Raw genomic sequence first — 17,159 nt, 5'->3', positions numbered from 1 at the left:
TTGAGATGATCATATAGTGTTTAGTCTTCAATTTGCAAATGTGGTGTATCATGCTGATTGATTTGCAGATATTAAAAAAGAAATCCTTACATCCCTGGGGTAAGTCCCACTTGATCTTGGATTATGATCCTTTTAACATATTGTTAAATTTGATTTGCTAGTATTTTGTTGATGATTTTTGCATCTACACTCATCAGTATTATTGGTCTGTAGTTTTCTTTCTTTGTGGTATTTTTTATATATTTCTTTATTTAATGTTTATCTGCACTCACTAGAATATAAGCACCTTGGGTATTCTGTTGACTGCTGTGTTCTCAGTACTCAGAAGCATTTCTGGCATGTTGTAGGTGCTCAAGAGAGAATTGTGGGAAAACTGAATGACTGAATAATAAAACGAAGTCACAATAAATGAATGAAGAGTGTATTAACTTGCTCTGTGACCAACCCCTCATTGTCACTCCCCACATCCAACTGGACTCCTGAATGTCTCCTTGAGCACATAAATTCTACATGAGCTATGCATATGTCATGTTGCTAACAAACTAGAGTTCAAATGTAGGATAAATTGGTTTGATTTATTAAATAGGCAAGTTTTAAGAAGAAAATGGATCTCAAAATAGCTTTAAGTGGAAGTAGACTTTAATAATTGTGGGAACAGAAGGATGAAGAAAATGGAAAGTGGATAAACAGTGATCACAAGCAAGACCACTCCACCATCAATCATTCAGCAAGTCAGGGTGAGGGTGATTTAGAATAAGACCAGATGTGGAGGGTCTGGGACAAGGGACAAGAGTATCTGACTTTATGCTATTCACCTTTTTTCCTGCCTCAACATTAAGGAAGGGTATGCTTTTCCTGGTGGCTCAGATGGTAAAGAATCTGCCTGCAATGCAGGAGGCCTAGGTTTGTTCCCTGGGTCAGGAAGATCTTCTGGGGAAGGGGATGTTTATTCACTCCAGTATTCTTGCATGAAGAATTCCATGGCCAGAGAAGCCTGGGGGCTACAGTACGTGGGGTCACAAAGAATTGGACACAACTGAGCAAGTAAAAATAATAATAATAATATTCTCCTGTTTGTAAGTTTCTCAATAATCATAAAGACTCATTAAGAAGAAGAGCATGCATGGCTTATAAATTCCCCCAGGCTTTGATTTCTCTTTGGAAAGGAAAAAAAAATTAGAAATGGTGTATTCTTAGATAAATGTACCAATGATTATATCAGTGTGAAGTAACTGAAGAAGGCATTGGTTAAAAGTACATGACTTCAAGAAACTCAAACATTTGGTTAAACCAAATGTGTAGAATTATGTATATTTATGTTTAATTAGAGTTCTTTTGTTCATTCAAAATCTTTCTAAGTATTGGATTGTTCGAAAAGTTCATTTGGGTGTTTCTATAAGAACTTATGGAAACACCCAAATGAACTTTTGGACTAGCCCAATGTTTCCCAGATGTTCAGCATCTGAATCTTTTGGGAAGCGGAATCCTGTGTTTTGCTTCAGACTGACTGAATCCAAATTCTTAAGGCACAGCTCAACAACCTACATTTTAGATAGCCTCTTCCTCTCTGTCAGCATTTGCTTACAAAACTTCTAGAATGCATGCCTTCAATCTATTTAGAGAAGGCAGGTAAAGCAGGTAGTCCTAGAATAAAGGAGCTAATTAAAATATGAACTGATACTCAACAATTTCACTAGGTCAGTAATTTGGAAAGCATATAAATTATTTTATTTTTTATTTCATTTATGGTAAAATCCACCAGCATAAGTAAATGCTTAAAATCTTAATTAAAATCAACGTGCTACTGAATTAGTTTTCAATATTTCGTTTGTCTAAATATTACCTTGTTTATCTCTCTCTTACTTTAATGTCTCTTCTGGCCATTTTTGTATTTATATAGTTATCCCTTTTACACTTATCCATTTTGTTTTTATTCCTTTTCTAATTACAAAGGTAATTATGGTCATTTTCAACAGCATGGATTTTTTTTTTTTAAGAAAACTACTAGTTTTCAATCTATGCTTTTGTTTTACAAAATCAGGCTCACATAGGATATACTGTGTTGCAACTTTTTTTTCTATGTACTGCTTTTAAAAAATATTCTCATATTAAATACTTTCCTAATTTTCATGCTGACCAATATCATGTTTTGCAAACTGTTCTTTTTCAGTTTTCCTATTCAATTAAAAACCATGACATAAATACGCTCAAATAAATTCTATCTCCTCCTGGTTTTAAGTTGTAGTGTCATTTCCTTTTGAGTGGGATCCACACACAATCAGTTCTCTATACTCAGCTTTCTCTAATTCATTGAGAGCTGCTACCTCTATGGCAGTCCTTCTTGAGATCTGGCAACAGGGCCCTTACTCCTGGACCCTGCTCCAGCCTCTTGTAGTTACACTTCTCATCCATGAAGTCAAGAAGGCTGAAAGACTCAACCTATAAAGAAAGGGCAAGCTCTTCAAAATTCAGACAGCTTATTACTTACATAGAGAACAAAAGCAGGATGCACCAAGGTGCCAGCTCTCCACATGCCTTGGTCCCCAAGACGATACTGAAACCAAAAGCACTGGATGATGTCATGAAATGGCATGAGTCCTGGCAAACATTGTGGCTGGGATTCTTCTGTGCTGTGACTAAGCAGTTTACAGCCTGTAGCTGTCCTCCAAGCGAAAGAGCATGGGGAGAGAGAAAGCTTCATATCTCAACAGAACCCAGAAAATGAGACGTTATCTTATGACAGCATCCTGAGAAGATAGGGAGATGGGAAGGAAATGACCTTTGTAGCACCTCCTCTGATGCCTCCTATGTTTTCATGTTTTCAGAGAATAACATGGTGTTTGACCAGGACTTAGATGATCTAGGTGATTAAGCCTTGCCCACATGGCCTATGTAAAGATATGCAAGGTAACCAGGGTTCCATGGCCAAGTGATTCTCCTATAATTGGGCCCAGGTGAATCCTACTGTTCCCCTACCCCAAGATTGCATTCTGTGTGTACCTGAACCTGAAATTCCCTACCCAAGTGGTTTCATGCCTGTTTCTGCATCTAGTTGTAGCCCCGTTCTTAGGCAAAGGGGCAGCAGAATGGACTATATGCTGTTGTATGCATCCTAGTCTAAGGAGTGACCAAGGAGGGGTGTTGGTGTAGGTCTGCAAAGAGCTCAGTTAAGCAGGCAAGGATATCTGCAAGTTTGCAGGCCTTTGTGGGCTGGATAGTTACTGAATCAGATTGAAGGGAGGAAAGATGCAAGGAATGTAGAGAGGATGAACACTCAAATGCTTCTTGAATCCCCTCCTAACCCTGACCCACTACTTAACTGAAAATATAGATTCTCGTTATTTATAAGAGAGAGCTCTGAGATGAGGAGAAAGCAGGCAAGAAGTTTTACTTGTCATTCACAGTCCAAAATCTTGAACCAGGATTCTTGTTAGAGCAAAAATAAATATTACATCATGTTTATTTATCAATAAATATTATAACATTTTAAATATCATAAAACATAAATATCAATAAATATAACATCTTTATTTAAAATCATGAAGTAGAATACTTATTTTTATTAGATTAGTGGGAAGGATACTACATAAAATCTGTGTATTTATATTCCTGGAAAATTTACAAAACAAAACTTTAAAGAATGAAAAATAATATTGTTTATATGGAATTGTTTTAATAATCAACTCTATATTAAGTCAAACAAAATTATGCAAAGTCAGTTGACTGAACTTTTAGATGATATTCACCTAAATAAGGCATAAGTTTATTGTCTGAACCACATTATTATGAGCAACATACCACTCACCTGTCACAACTGAAGTAGTTTTCACAAATTCAGGTTTAGACATTTGATGACTCAAAATTTCCTATTTTCCTTCCGTAAAGATATCACCAAACTACTTTTAGACTCGCCATCCAGTTGCCCCTGTTGTGTATTCAGCATATGAATATCTGCCACCAAATGCTTCTTTATTTCTGTAACTTGATGAACTTTAACTCAGCAGTTCTTAACTAAGGGACCAAACCAAAGGTACCTTTTAGAATAAACAGGTTATTGTCCCCAAATTGAAATGACCTATGACTTAGGCTAACTGGATAAAAGTTGAGGACTTTTTATTTTTTAAAAAGAATTTCACATTTATGGTGAGCAAATAATTTATCATGCAAACTTGGACATTTTTGAAAAGGGGGGAAAAGGTGCTATTGATAATTGTGTTGGGGCAAGTGGTATCAATTGGGACTGTGTAAACTAGAACACATGGCCATTCTACCCATGGGTGATTGCAATATGCTACCTAGTCAACACAAACAACTCTGTTAGTCATTTAGTCATATGGTGAGATCACATGCAATTGTGGGCTAAAGAGAGTCCTTTTCTTGGCAAAAAAAAAAAAAAGCACACTTTTTAAAGAAAAAAATACTTTTATTCACACAGATATCTTATAGTACATTATTAACAAAATTTTGAAAGGAAGGAATTACATAGACCTCTTGCATTTAATTGAATTTTTTAATTTATTTATTTTAATTGGAAGCTAATTACTTTACAATATTGTAGTGGTTTTTGGCATACATTGACATGAATCAGCCATGGGTGTACATGGGTTCCCCATCCTGAATCCCCCTCCCTCTTCCCTCCCCATCCCATCCCTCAGAGTCATCCCAGTGCACCAGGCCTGAGCACCCTGTCTCATGCATCAAATCTGGACTGGTGATCTGTTTCACATATGATAATATACATGTTTCAATGCTATTCTCTCAAATCATTCCAATCTCTCCCTCTCCCACAGAGTCCAAAAGACTGTTCTATACATCTGTGTATCTTTTGCTGTCTTGCATATAGGGTCATCATTGCCATCTTTCTAAATTCCATATATATGCATTAGTATACTGTATTGGTGTTTTTCTTTCTGACTTACTTCACTCTGTATAATAGGCTCCAGTTTCATCCACCTCATTAGAACTGGTTCAAATGTATTCTTTTTAATGACTGAGTAATATACCATTGTGTATATGTACCACAGCTTTCTTATCCATTCATCTCCCTATGGGCATCTAGGTTGCTTCCATGTCCTGGCTATTATAAACAGTGCTGCAATGAACACTGGGGTACACGTGACTCTTTCAATTCTGGTTTCCTCAAGTGTGTATGCCCAGGAGTTGGATTGCTGGGTCATATGGCAGTTCTATTTCCAGTTTTTTAAGAAATCTCCACACTGTTCTCCATAGTGGCTATACTAGTTTGCATTCCCACCAACAGTGTAAGAGGGTTCCCTTTTCTCCATACCCTCTCCAGAATTTATTGCTTGTAGACTTTTGGATAGCAGCCATTCTGACCAGCGTGAGATGGTACCTCATTGTGGTTTTGATTTGCATTTCTCTGATAATGAGTGATGTTGAGCATCTTTTCATGTCTGTTAGCCATTTGTATGTCTTCTTGGGAGAAATGTCTGTTTAGTTCTTTGGCCCATTTTTTGATTGGGTCGTTTATTTTTCTGGAATTGAGTTGCAAGAGTTGCTTGTATATTTTCGGGATTAATACTTTGTCAGTTGCTTCATTTGCTATTATTTTCTCCCATTCTGAAGGCTGTCTTTTCACCTTGCTTATAGTTTCCTTGTGCAAAAGCTTTTAAGTTTAATTAGGTCCCATTTGTTTATTTTGGCTTTTATTTCCACTACTCTGGGCGGTAGGTCATAGAGGATCCTGCTGTGATTTATGTCAGAGAGTGTTTTGCCTATATTTTCCTCTAGGAGTTTTTATAGTTTCTGGTCTTATATTTAGATCTTTAATCCATTTTGAGTTTATTTTTGTGTATGGTATTAGAAAGTGTTCTAGTTTCATTGCATTTAATTTTAAATGTGGTATATTTTAATGTAAATTTTTTTTCATATTTGAATGTCATGAATTGCAAAAAAAGGTAACATGTTATCCTCCTTTGTATTCTTTGAAAACGAAAGTGAAGTTGCTCAGTTGTGGTCGACTCTTTGAGACTCCATGGGCAGTAGCCTACAAGGCTCCTCTGTCCATGGAATTTTCTAAGCAAGAGTACTGGAGTAGGTTGCCATTTCCTTCTCCAGGGGATCTTAACTGACCCAGGGATCAAACCTGGGTCTCCTGCACTGCAGGTAGATGCTTTACCATCTGAGCCACCAGGGAAGCCTTTATGCTGGAGTATTTTGACCATTTACCACTATTTTCCTAGTTTTAAATTTACTGGAGAGGTAAGCAGAAGAAAATAGTTCGTGATGATTTAACAGTAGGAAGTTCTATTTGCAAAATGTTTACTGAGTACCTAGAGTTTAATACAGAGCAGGAAAGGTATATTCCATTTTCCCATACCACTTTAACTTACATAGACGTGGCTTTGAGAGATGTGTGTGTATGTACATACATACCTGCTCACAAATCCATGTCTTGTTCTTGCATTTATTCATGCATTTTTATTTCTTTAATTTTATTGTTTAATAAATTTATGCAAATGTATACCAACACTCTGTGCTAAGAGTAGACTTCATACTTTTACCTTACAAAGCTACATAGATCTTACACCTATAAAAGGATGCACACACGTACATGATCATTCACTACACTTCTATACACATCCACTCACCTAGCCAATGTCCACTACCTATTTAACATCTATTTTTGGTTATTTGAAAGACTCCTGAATCCATGTATCCAAGCCTGAATTTATAATCATTTCTTTCTAAACTGCCCCTCTCCCACTCCACCATTTTTTAATAAACTGGCCCCATTGTCCATGCAAATACCCAGACCTCAGAAACCCATTAATTAGCGGAATAAACTAGTCTGTTACTTTTATAAGAACAAGGACAGGTTTTGTTTTGTGTTTTTTCATTATATGTGCAGAATTTAGCTGGATGCTTGGTATAAATTGACAATATTTGTGGAATCAAGAAATAGACATATAATTAAATCTTCTAGCTAAATGGCAGTATACTTAGAGGTGGCATTTCCTCAGTGTCAGTGTGATGAAGACACAAATACTCCAGAGAAGAAGTCAGAAGACCTTCTTTGCTCTTCTCTGCCCCATCTCTACCCCTACTTCTTAACTTGGTGGCATTTTCTGTCATTTTATACCCCAGTAACAACAGTAACTATGGTAAGTATGTTATTTCAAGGATCAACTGAGATAATAAATTTGAAATGGTTTTGTAAACTGTGAAGTCATATATAAAAAATAAAGCCACTTATTTATACAATTCTCAATCATACTTTTATAGGCAAGTCCACAACATAATATTCAGTTTCCGTGAAGGGTGTTCATTCTTCTTTTTTTTTTTTTTTTTCAGGATACATAGTATTAATCCTGCACTAAAATATGCAGAACTCCATTTTAAAAAACATGCATCAGCTCAGAGCCCAGGAAATGTTCATGCCTGAGCACACACCACGTAACTGTAGATAGTGTGTCTGCATGCCACTGCATATTTACAATACATTTTTATTCATTCTTTCTTTAATGCCTTAATTTTTCTGTCAGCCTGAAAAGTTGCTTTTTATTCATGCCATGGCCTTATTTTCTGCAAATGCCTCTTGGAATATATTATTATCGATATTTTGCATATTGTGGATATAGCACTTTTCAGTCTTAAAATTCGCTTTTCATGCTGATGCTATGTTTTCTAGGTCTAGTGTCTAGAATACATTATTATTAACAACATCTTGGAGTCTGCTGTTTTTCACTTGGCAAATTTTATCTTCAAGATTGCTTGAAATATATCCAGTATAATTAATGCTTTCAGCACCTCTAAGATGTTGGTGCATAAGGAATCTACATTTGATATCTGGTGGTAGAGGAAACTGTATTCAGTGTTTGCTGTTTGGGGTAATATGTTTGCAGAATAATTTGAAGTTTGCTTCAGAGAAGCCTTTCTCTTTCTCTAAACACTTATATAGTTAACTACACAAAGCTTTGGGGATTTTTGAAATTTTGTTCAGATTATTGGAAGCCAGGATTAGGGCCAAAATTGGTAACTCATTTATTTAATGAGTCCTAGTAACCCTTGGCTCATGGATGACAGACAAGAATTTAAGACACTGAGAGATGAGCATTCTAACAAATGTGTTTCCAACCATCTCTTCAATACATCTACCCATATTGGTATGACACTTTATTAGATTCTCACTTCATTTCTTCTGAGCATTACATACTCATGTAGGCTTTAGAGGTACTTGCTAATTGCCAGTAAAAAATGACATATTGATTCAAAAGGGATTTTTTCTATTTTAGGCTCAATATCAGATCTGAAACAGGAATCAAATATATCAGAGGTGGAAAGAATGAGTAGAATGCAGTCTTTCTCCCTCCTCTCCAGTCTGAGGCTATTCTGCTCTTAGGGTGTTGGTGTTTCCCTCTGTTACCTCATTTGTTCAGATATTCACACCATAAACACATTTCTGATCTGTTTTGTGATCTATCTCTTGTTTTGCAAGGAAGCACTGCAACTATTATCTTTTTGGTAATTGATCATAAGAGTTTTGAGCTGCCACAAGAAACTCGGGTAAAAGCTTCATGGATATATATTCATATGACCTTAAACCTGGAAAAGCAGTTGCATATTTGTCACTGGTAACTTTTAGAACATAAAATATGACATATTTGAGCATTTATGAAGGGACAAAATTCTAGTTTCAGTTGCTGATGGTATTCCAAGTGACAAGTAGGTTGTTGACAGTTGTAAAGTAACTTACTCATTTTATGATAACTTTAGGTATTTTTGGTCTCTAAGAATTTCCTAGTGTGAAATTAGAAGGCCATGCTTCTAGCATTTAATATTTTTTAAGTGCAATTGGTAGACTATATGTTCAACTGTTGAAAACTATTAAACTTTACATTTCTATGTTTATATAATTCTGCTGTACCATATAGGTTTATTATATAAAAAAAAAAAGAAAAGAAAATGTTGGTAGAGAATCTTACACATATCAAAGTCTAACATGTTTTCAATGATTTTTTTCTCTTTTTCCCCCTTAGCATTTTTCTCTCCTGAATCTTACTCAGTTGTTCTTGCCTTCTTATAGCCTAGATTGTTCCTTTTTCTTACAGTTCATTTTTATTTTGGTGGAGTTTCTCTTTGAGTGATTCTGGTCACAAAATCACAGGGTAAATGTTCTAATTTTTTAAAAAAATGTTTGAAGATGATTTTATATTCCCTTCATAATAGACTGATGTTTTAGATATTTATAGATTGCTCAGTTTGTATTTTATTTCTCCAATCAAGTTCCAGCTCTGAAGACCTTGTCCTCTAACGCAAAACTTGGCTGTTAAGATCTCTAATAGTTGTTTGGATCTTGTTCCTTTGTAGAAAATCTGTTTTTCCAAAAAAATCTTTAGAATTTTTTCTCTGAACTTATAAAATTTTGAGTTATAACGAAGTTGATATCTTAACTTTCATATTGATAGCACTCTCCATGTATACTCTGTCTCATCCTATAAATGCCTTTTTAAAGAAAATTTATATTCATTTTTTGTTTCTGTTCATTTTCATTTTCTTTGTTATCTCCTAGTATTCTTATCATATCTTTGGGATCCCCAAGTTTTTAAACTTTATTTATATATATATACACACACATATATATGTGTGTGTGTGTATATATGTGTGTGTATATATATATATATATATTTTTTTTTTTTTTCCTTCTCTCATTTTTCCTGACATATGACGAGATCTCCTAGCTTGTTTCTCTTGGTTTGATTTTCATTAGTGTACATTTTATTTTTGTCAAATACTGTGAATGGCCTGGGATTTTTACCTACTTGTGGCTCACAAATTAACCTCTCAGAGTTTCACAGATACAGAAAACTGAGTTAGAGACTAAGAGAAGTATTACCCATGGCATCATAGGTAGCAGGAGCAGCAATATATTTGTGTCAGTTCCCTTGCTCCTAAGTCCCGTGAGGTGACTGCTCAAACATGAGAGAAACCCTGAGCTTAAAACCTGAGTTTTTAAAGAGAGCATGAAGCATGCCTACCCTTTGCTCCAGTGGTAAATGCCACTCTATCATCCAAGGCTATAAGCAAACTGACCCTTTACTCTAAAGGGAAACACTTCCACAACTTTCCAAGGCTTCATCCTATTCAAATATCCTTGAAAAAAAGCTATCCCAAACAAAAGGCAATTAGTGTTTTGTTTCACAACATGTACTGAAATAAGAGAAACTTAAGTATTGTCCATTCATTGTTTTATCTATCCTTTAAATTTTTTCAACTTTGGAAACATTTTCGTTTTCTGAATCTAATGTTTGTTCTCTGCCTGATTTATTTTTACAATCCTGTTCTTTGAAGAGGTGGGAAAGCATAACAGTATTTCAGAACACTTTAGAGTGATTTTTAAGAATTATCTTCTGTTCTCTAGGTCAATACTTCTTGAACTTCAGTGTGCATATGTCACCTAAAGAATACATTTAAATGCAGATTTAGTAAGCTTGAGGTAGGGACTTGAGATTCTAAACTGATAATAAAATGCTACTAATGCCATGTTATTTATCCTTGGGCAGCAAATTGATTAGCAGTGTCTATGATACTTGTTTCTTCAGGAGTCAATTCTGTTTATCTTAGATTAGTTTTTCATACTTCTAATTTTCTTCATAAATCTGATGTTGCCCATATTTATGAACAGAGGTCTCAGATGGATAGTGATTGAATCAAATAGTGAAAGTGCTTTTCCCAAAGCCCTGGCAATGGGTGAACCAACTATGGATTTTCTCTCAAAAAAAAAAAAAAAAGAAAACTTACTATAGGGTAATAGTGGAGTCAGCACCTCCAAGATATTATTTCTCATTAATAATAATAAGAACAGTGCCAAAAAGTATCAATTTTTTTAGAGCTCTGAAAATATCTAAAAGTTTGCAATAATTCAAGGGATGTTTATTCTAGAAAAGCTGACTTTTAATAACAGGGAGTCTGTGGCATTTTGACTTGGCCAATTTATACCCCCACCTGCTCTTCCCAGCATTGTAGTAGTAGCCTTGGAAGCCATTGGTCCTGCAAGCATAGTGAAAACCAGTAGCCTAGCAGTCACTGGAGGGGAAAAAACTTATTTTGAGGCTCCCAAAAGCTCCCATTTCAAGATGCTCATTATTTGACTTTTCTGGTCATCCTTGGAAACTTACATTACCAAGATAAGCCATCATTTAACTGCATTTAGAGCCTGTTTAGTTCAAACAGCCTTTTCTCTGGGAGTATTGACTACTGAGAAACCATCAGTAGCAACTGTTTAATGCCAAAGCTTCCTAAGAAGACCATCAGGGTTGGGTAAACAAGAAGCTGACCAAAGAATTAAAAATAAATCTGGGGAATGAGATGTCTATAGACTGGGGGCTTTGAGAAGCTCTGGAGAATATAGAAGTCCTTTCACATATAAAGAACTGTGTCAAGGAAAGACTTGAGAAGAGTCAAAATTTCACCTCTGGCTGATTTTGAATTTCTGGACAAACAGGAAGTGAAGGTTAAGGTGGTGTTGTAAACTGCCTGCCTGAGTGATACAGGAATGACCCACCATGTACACCAGGCCTTGTGGCTTAGTCTGGAGATCTTCTTGGTTCTAAGAATTTGGGGAAATCTCTTTATAATTTATTCGATAACCACTAAGCAAAATGAGAAGAAACTTCTGTGGATACACATGCTGAAGATCACAGACTTTATAAACTCAGGAGAATCACTAAGAAGCATCAACAACAAACCCAACTTTCCAAAGTTGCCATTATCATACGATTTAAACAAACCTATTGTCAAGAAAAGATAAAAAATATAAAAAGAAAAGGGAAAAGGTTTGGATCATTCTAAAATCAGGAAATCAGGAATGAAAGAGGGGCTATTACTACATGCATTACAAAAATGAAAATAATTATTTGGTAATACTATGATAGCTATATCTAAAAATAAATTCTTAGACATGAGGTACTAGGTCTGACTAAAGAAGAAGCTGAAAACTGGAACAGATGTTTAAGAAAAGATTGAATTAGTAATCAAAAAACTTCCCACAAAAAAAAGATCAAGCCCATATGGCTTCACTGGAGAATTCTACCAATCCTTTAAAGAAAAATTACCACCAGTCCTTCATAGTCTTTCAAAAGTTACCAAGTAAACAAATAATTCCAAACTCATTTTATGAGCCATTATCACCTGATTCTAAAACCAGTACAAGCTGTCAAAAGATAAGAAAATCAATATTCTTTATCAATATAAGTGTAAAAATCCTCAGTGAAATGCTAACCAAATTCAGTGACATAAAAAGTATTATACACCATGACCAACTGGGTTTTATCTAAGAAATATAAGGTTTGACATTTGAAAATAATGTAATAAATGTATAAATATAATATACCACATTAATAGAATAAAAGACAGAAACCACATGATTATCTCAATAGAAGTCATCTCAAAAAATCATTTGATAAAATCCAACACCCTTCATGATAACTGCATTTGAAAAACCAGAAATGAAAAAGAATTTCCTCTCCTTGGTAAAGACCATCTATTAAAAACTCTTAGCTAACATCATTCTTAATGATGACATACTAAAATGCTATTCCCCTGAGATCCAGATAGAGACCAGAATGTCTACTGTCACAACTTCTGTGTAGTATTGTACTGGAGGATCTACCCAGAATAATAAGGCAAGAAAAATAAAATTCCAACTGATAAGAAAACAGTAAAAAATATCTCTAGTCCTGGATGACATATTTTTTATAAGACAAAGTGAAAAAATGGATGGACAGTAACTGCTAATGGGTGAGGGGTGGTCTTTTGTGAGTGATTAAGAATGCTCTGTGAAGATTGCTCAACTTTGATTATGGTAAAAAAAAAAAAAGTCTCTAAATTGTTCACTTAAGTGAATTTTATGGTGTGTGAATTATATCTCAAAAAATTATGTGGGAGAAGTATAATGGAAAGATTAATGTTTTTAATGAAAAAAATAGCTTCTGACTGTTAAAGAAGAAAATTCTTTCATTTTAAAATGGATGATCATGACTATTAAGTCTCTGTGATATTTAGATTCCATTTAAAGTAGAAATGGAAAAAAAAACTAAAACAGAACTGGATGTGCGTTTTATGCCAATATATGCAATAGATTAGGTCTTTCTTGGTGGTTCAGTCAGTAGAGAGTCTGCTTGCAATGCAGGAGACCTGTACTCAATCCTTGGGTTGGGAAGATCCCCCAGAGAAAGAAATGGCAACCCACTCCAGTATTCTTGCCTGGAGAATTCCGTGGACAGAGGAGCCTAATGGGCTACAGTCCATGGGATTGTAAAAGAGTTGGGCATGACTGAGTGACTAACACTTTCACTTTCATGCAATAGATTGAAAAATAATCTCTGATTAAATGACATCTAATTAAAAATATGCTAAAGAGAAAAAAGTTTCCCAAGTTTCTCAGCGATGGGGAATTGAAATGAATCTCTGTAGTTTCTAGGGTATGGAAAGTTTTATGCTGGGAATGAAAGCCTTTTGCCATGCTACTCAAAGGAAATATTAAGGTCAGCTTTGTGGGGATCCCCTGTGAGATCATTGGAAATGCAGAATCTCTGGCCCTAGCCTGGATCTACTGAATCAGACTCTGTATTTCATAAAACTGCCCAGATTCAGTTCATAAGTACATTGAAGTTTGAGAAGCAAGACATTCCTTAGACTCCTTAGTGGTTGAGCCACCCAACCTTGGTTTTCTTTTCCTCTGTGTCTCCTTGGGAATGTGGAGTTGGTGGTGGTGGTGGTGGTTTCGTCACTAAGTCATGTCTGACTCTGTGATCCCATGGACTGTAGCCCGCCAGGCTCCTCTGTCCCTGGGATTCTCCAGGAAAGAACACTGGAGTGGGTTACCGTTTCTTTCTCTTCTAAATGGGGCTTAATAGCATCGACCTCACTGGGCCGTGAAGGGGCTCAAGAGAGACAAAGACTCCTAAAGTTCTCGACACAGGGCTTGGTACCCGGAAAGTTTTCCACACGCAGTAAATTCACTGTGAGCAATGATCAGGAGCACTCCTGGGGCCTGCAGAGTTCCCTGAGGGAAAGGAGCAGGGTGCCCCCCTCCCCAGTGTGACAGACGGCCGGAGAACACTAGTGCACAGGCTCTCCTGGAGGAAGCAGCCCCTTCAGTCAACTCCTTAGAGGCTCAGTTAGCTCATCGCCAGGGCCACTCAGGAGGAAGGACCATCAGGAGAGGGTGTGGAGTTACCGTCTGTATATTCAGTTTTGCCGCTCAGGCTCCAATCTAAACCCCAGCAGAGATACAAACTATACTTTTTTTGATAGTGCATTCCTGACTTGGGCCTAAAGCCAGATTACCAGTTGCTCTGTTTCCTCCTTTGGGGAAAGGAGAGCCCCCAGCTTCCTCAGTTGTTTCAAGTGGAATTATTAACTAGAGTAAGGCTATGGTCATATTGACTCTTAGCTTTCCTTGACTCTAAGCTTGGAGACGCTTTTCTCACCCCTCTTGGTCAGGCACCATGTTTGCTTACCTCCTGGATTTGGCAACCTAATTTCCTAAATATTCTTCCTCTGTCAATCCAATTGTATCGCAGCACCTGAAAGACTTCAGATCCGTAGATGCTTTTATTTCTTACTCATCATCACTATCCCAGTTCCTTCCTCTTATTGTTATGGTTATTTTATTGTGGAAGTTCACTGGGTTTTTAAGAAACAAAGGATTATAGAAGCATGTGTTTGTTATTCCATCTTTACTCAAAAGTCATCAATCATTTAAAACATTCTATTGTGTTTGATAAAGCAAAGAAGCATTGGAAACATTTTGTTTCCTTTTCATGTGTTACTAGTGAAATTAAAGTATTTTCCATATGTAGATTGTCTAATTGTGTTTTGCGAAGTGTCTGTTAGTTTTTTTCTATTTTATAGACATTCTTAACATAATCTTTTCTTCATCAAGTGTACTATAAATATTTAATCTCTTTGAATTGTTACTTTTTTATGCATGTAGAAAATTTAAATTTTGATTTGCCAAATCTGTCCATTTTTAATGTGCATTTTTGTCTTCTGTGTGTGTGTGTGTATATATATATATATAGTCTATATATATAGACTATATATATATATATATAGTCCTTATTTTTCTTCTGGGTAATTATCAAAAATTTTTCTGTAATATGTGCAAAATATTTAAAATCCACCTGAGGTTTATTTTTATGATTATTTTATAATAAATGTTTAAGATGACTGTGCTTCATTTCTGATGTTATTAACCAGTTTTCCAGCTTCTACTTATTAAATGTCTTATCTTTCTAGTTTTAAAATATTATCTTTTTCAGAGACACAGATGTACAGAACAGACTTTGGGACTCTGTGGGATAAGGCAAGGGTGGGATGTTCTGAGAGAATAGCATTGAAACAAATATACTATCAAGGGTGAAACAGATCACCAGCCCAGGTTGGATGCAGAAGACAAGTGCTCAGGGCTGGTGCACTGGGAAGACCCAGAGGGATGGGATGGGGAGGGGGGAGGTGGGAGAGGGGATTGGGAAGGGGAACACATGTAAATCCATGGCTGATTCATGTCAATGTATGGCAAAACCCACTACAATATTGTAAAGTAATTAGCCTCCAACCAATAAAAATAAATGAAAAAAAAGTAATAAAGTCTTAAACTTTCAAAAAAAAATAAAATACTACCTTTTTCACATTATCACAAATTTATTTGACCATGATATTTCTATAATTCTACAAACATTAAAAAAAAGCATAATTGTTTTAACCTCCTTATCCACTCATGCTAAGTAAATTTATGTAAATAGAATAGGTATTTCTTTTAGCAGTGTGGCAATGATTGTTATTCACTCAAGGACTTTGATAAATAAGGTTGCTAGGTCTTTCTTCTTGAGGTGACAAGTATATAATAATTATATTTTTAAAATATTTATTGAGAATGTACTTGAAGTTGTGGCATATATATAAATATGCAACTTCTTCCCTGAAAAATCTAAAATAAAACAAACGCTAAATAAACTTTGTCAGTTTACTCAAACGCACTTTCAATTTTGAGTAAGTCAGAGGCTTCCCTGGTGATTCAGGTGGTAAAGAATCTGACTGTAATGCAGGAGACCCGGGTTCAGTCCCTGGGTCAGGAAGGTATCCTGGAGAAGGAAAGGGCAGCCTACTCCAGTATTCTTGCCTGGGAAATCCCATGGACAGAGGAGCCTCCAGGCTCATGGGGTCGCAAAGAGTCACATGACTGAGTGACTAACAGTTTCAGTTTCAGATGCTTTAGATATAATCTTATTAAAATCTTCAGTATAATTTTCCCTTTAATATTTCAATAAAATGATATCAAAGAATGAAATGATCTGACATAATTTTATATATTTAAAGCATAGGTGAAAAACCCTGGCATTTTACAAACAGTTTATCCCAATTCCTAAATCTGATATTCACCTTTCATATATTCACAACTGGCAAATGCCTAGTTTTAAATAACACTTTTGTGTGTGACCTTTTAAGAAAATTACCGATGTCTTTGTTTAGAGTGCAGAGGGCATGGATTTCACAGAGCATTTCCCACTAAATGGAGTATATTACTCCAATATCATGGCCATGTTGTCAGGAAGTGGCACTTCATTAAGATAATGTGACCTTTAGAATATTCTTCCAACCTTTTACTATGTCTTTGGTGGTGGGATTTGTACTTTAATTTATGTGGCTTTTTGATAAGTTGGAAATAAAAGAGTAGAGCCTTCAATTACATTTTATTTGCCTTCAAGTATACATTGTGTGTGAGCTTTGTTTTTTCCCTTCTTCTAAAATGGCAAAAAATGTCAGTTGAAGGATTTTTGTTCAAACTAGGGATTATCTGCCAGGAAAGTGTCTTTTAAAGTTAAATTGGTAAGTGTATGCCTATTGTAGAGAGTGAGAAAATGGCTATGTAGAAGAAAGCAAAAATTGTTCTTTACTGCATTTAAAAAAAAAAAAAAAGTTGAGAAGGACCCCCAAAGATTTTTCTTGTGTTCATGGTCATGAGGCAATATATTTTCGGTATGCTTTCTGTGGTAGACTTAAAATTGTTCATTCAGGATTATTGTTGAAATAGAAAGTTAACTTCTAAGGCCACTTTTATGTAAGACCCAAAGTATGCAATTTAATGGAAAGAGGAAAAGAGGACTGTTCTGATTAGGCCAGAGTGGCAGTTC

General features: G+C 35.6%; 1 protein-coding gene and 1 non-coding gene across 7 annotated transcripts in view; one reads left to right on the top strand and one right to left on the bottom strand.

Annotated features, from left to right (window-relative positions):
• Window positions 1-17,159, top strand: part of NAALADL2 (N-acetylated alpha-linked acidic dipeptidase like 2) — a 1,500,734-nt gene that overhangs the window by 618,186 nt on the left and 865,389 nt on the right. The gene's annotated exons all lie outside the window — the stretch shown is intronic.
• Window positions 14,103-14,199, bottom strand: LOC136173905 (small nucleolar RNA SNORD125). Its single transcript, XR_010664368.1, has one exon. It is a non-coding gene; the product is annotated as a small nucleolar RNA SNORD125 (small nucleolar RNA).

Source organism: Muntiacus reevesi, chromosome 8 (genome assembly GCF_963930625.1).
Source record: "Muntiacus reevesi chromosome 8, mMunRee1.1, whole genome shotgun sequence".
NCBI lineage: Eukaryota > Metazoa > Chordata > Mammalia > Artiodactyla > Cervidae > Muntiacus > Muntiacus reevesi.
This window is presented reverse-complemented; position numbering and strand designations above follow the sequence as displayed.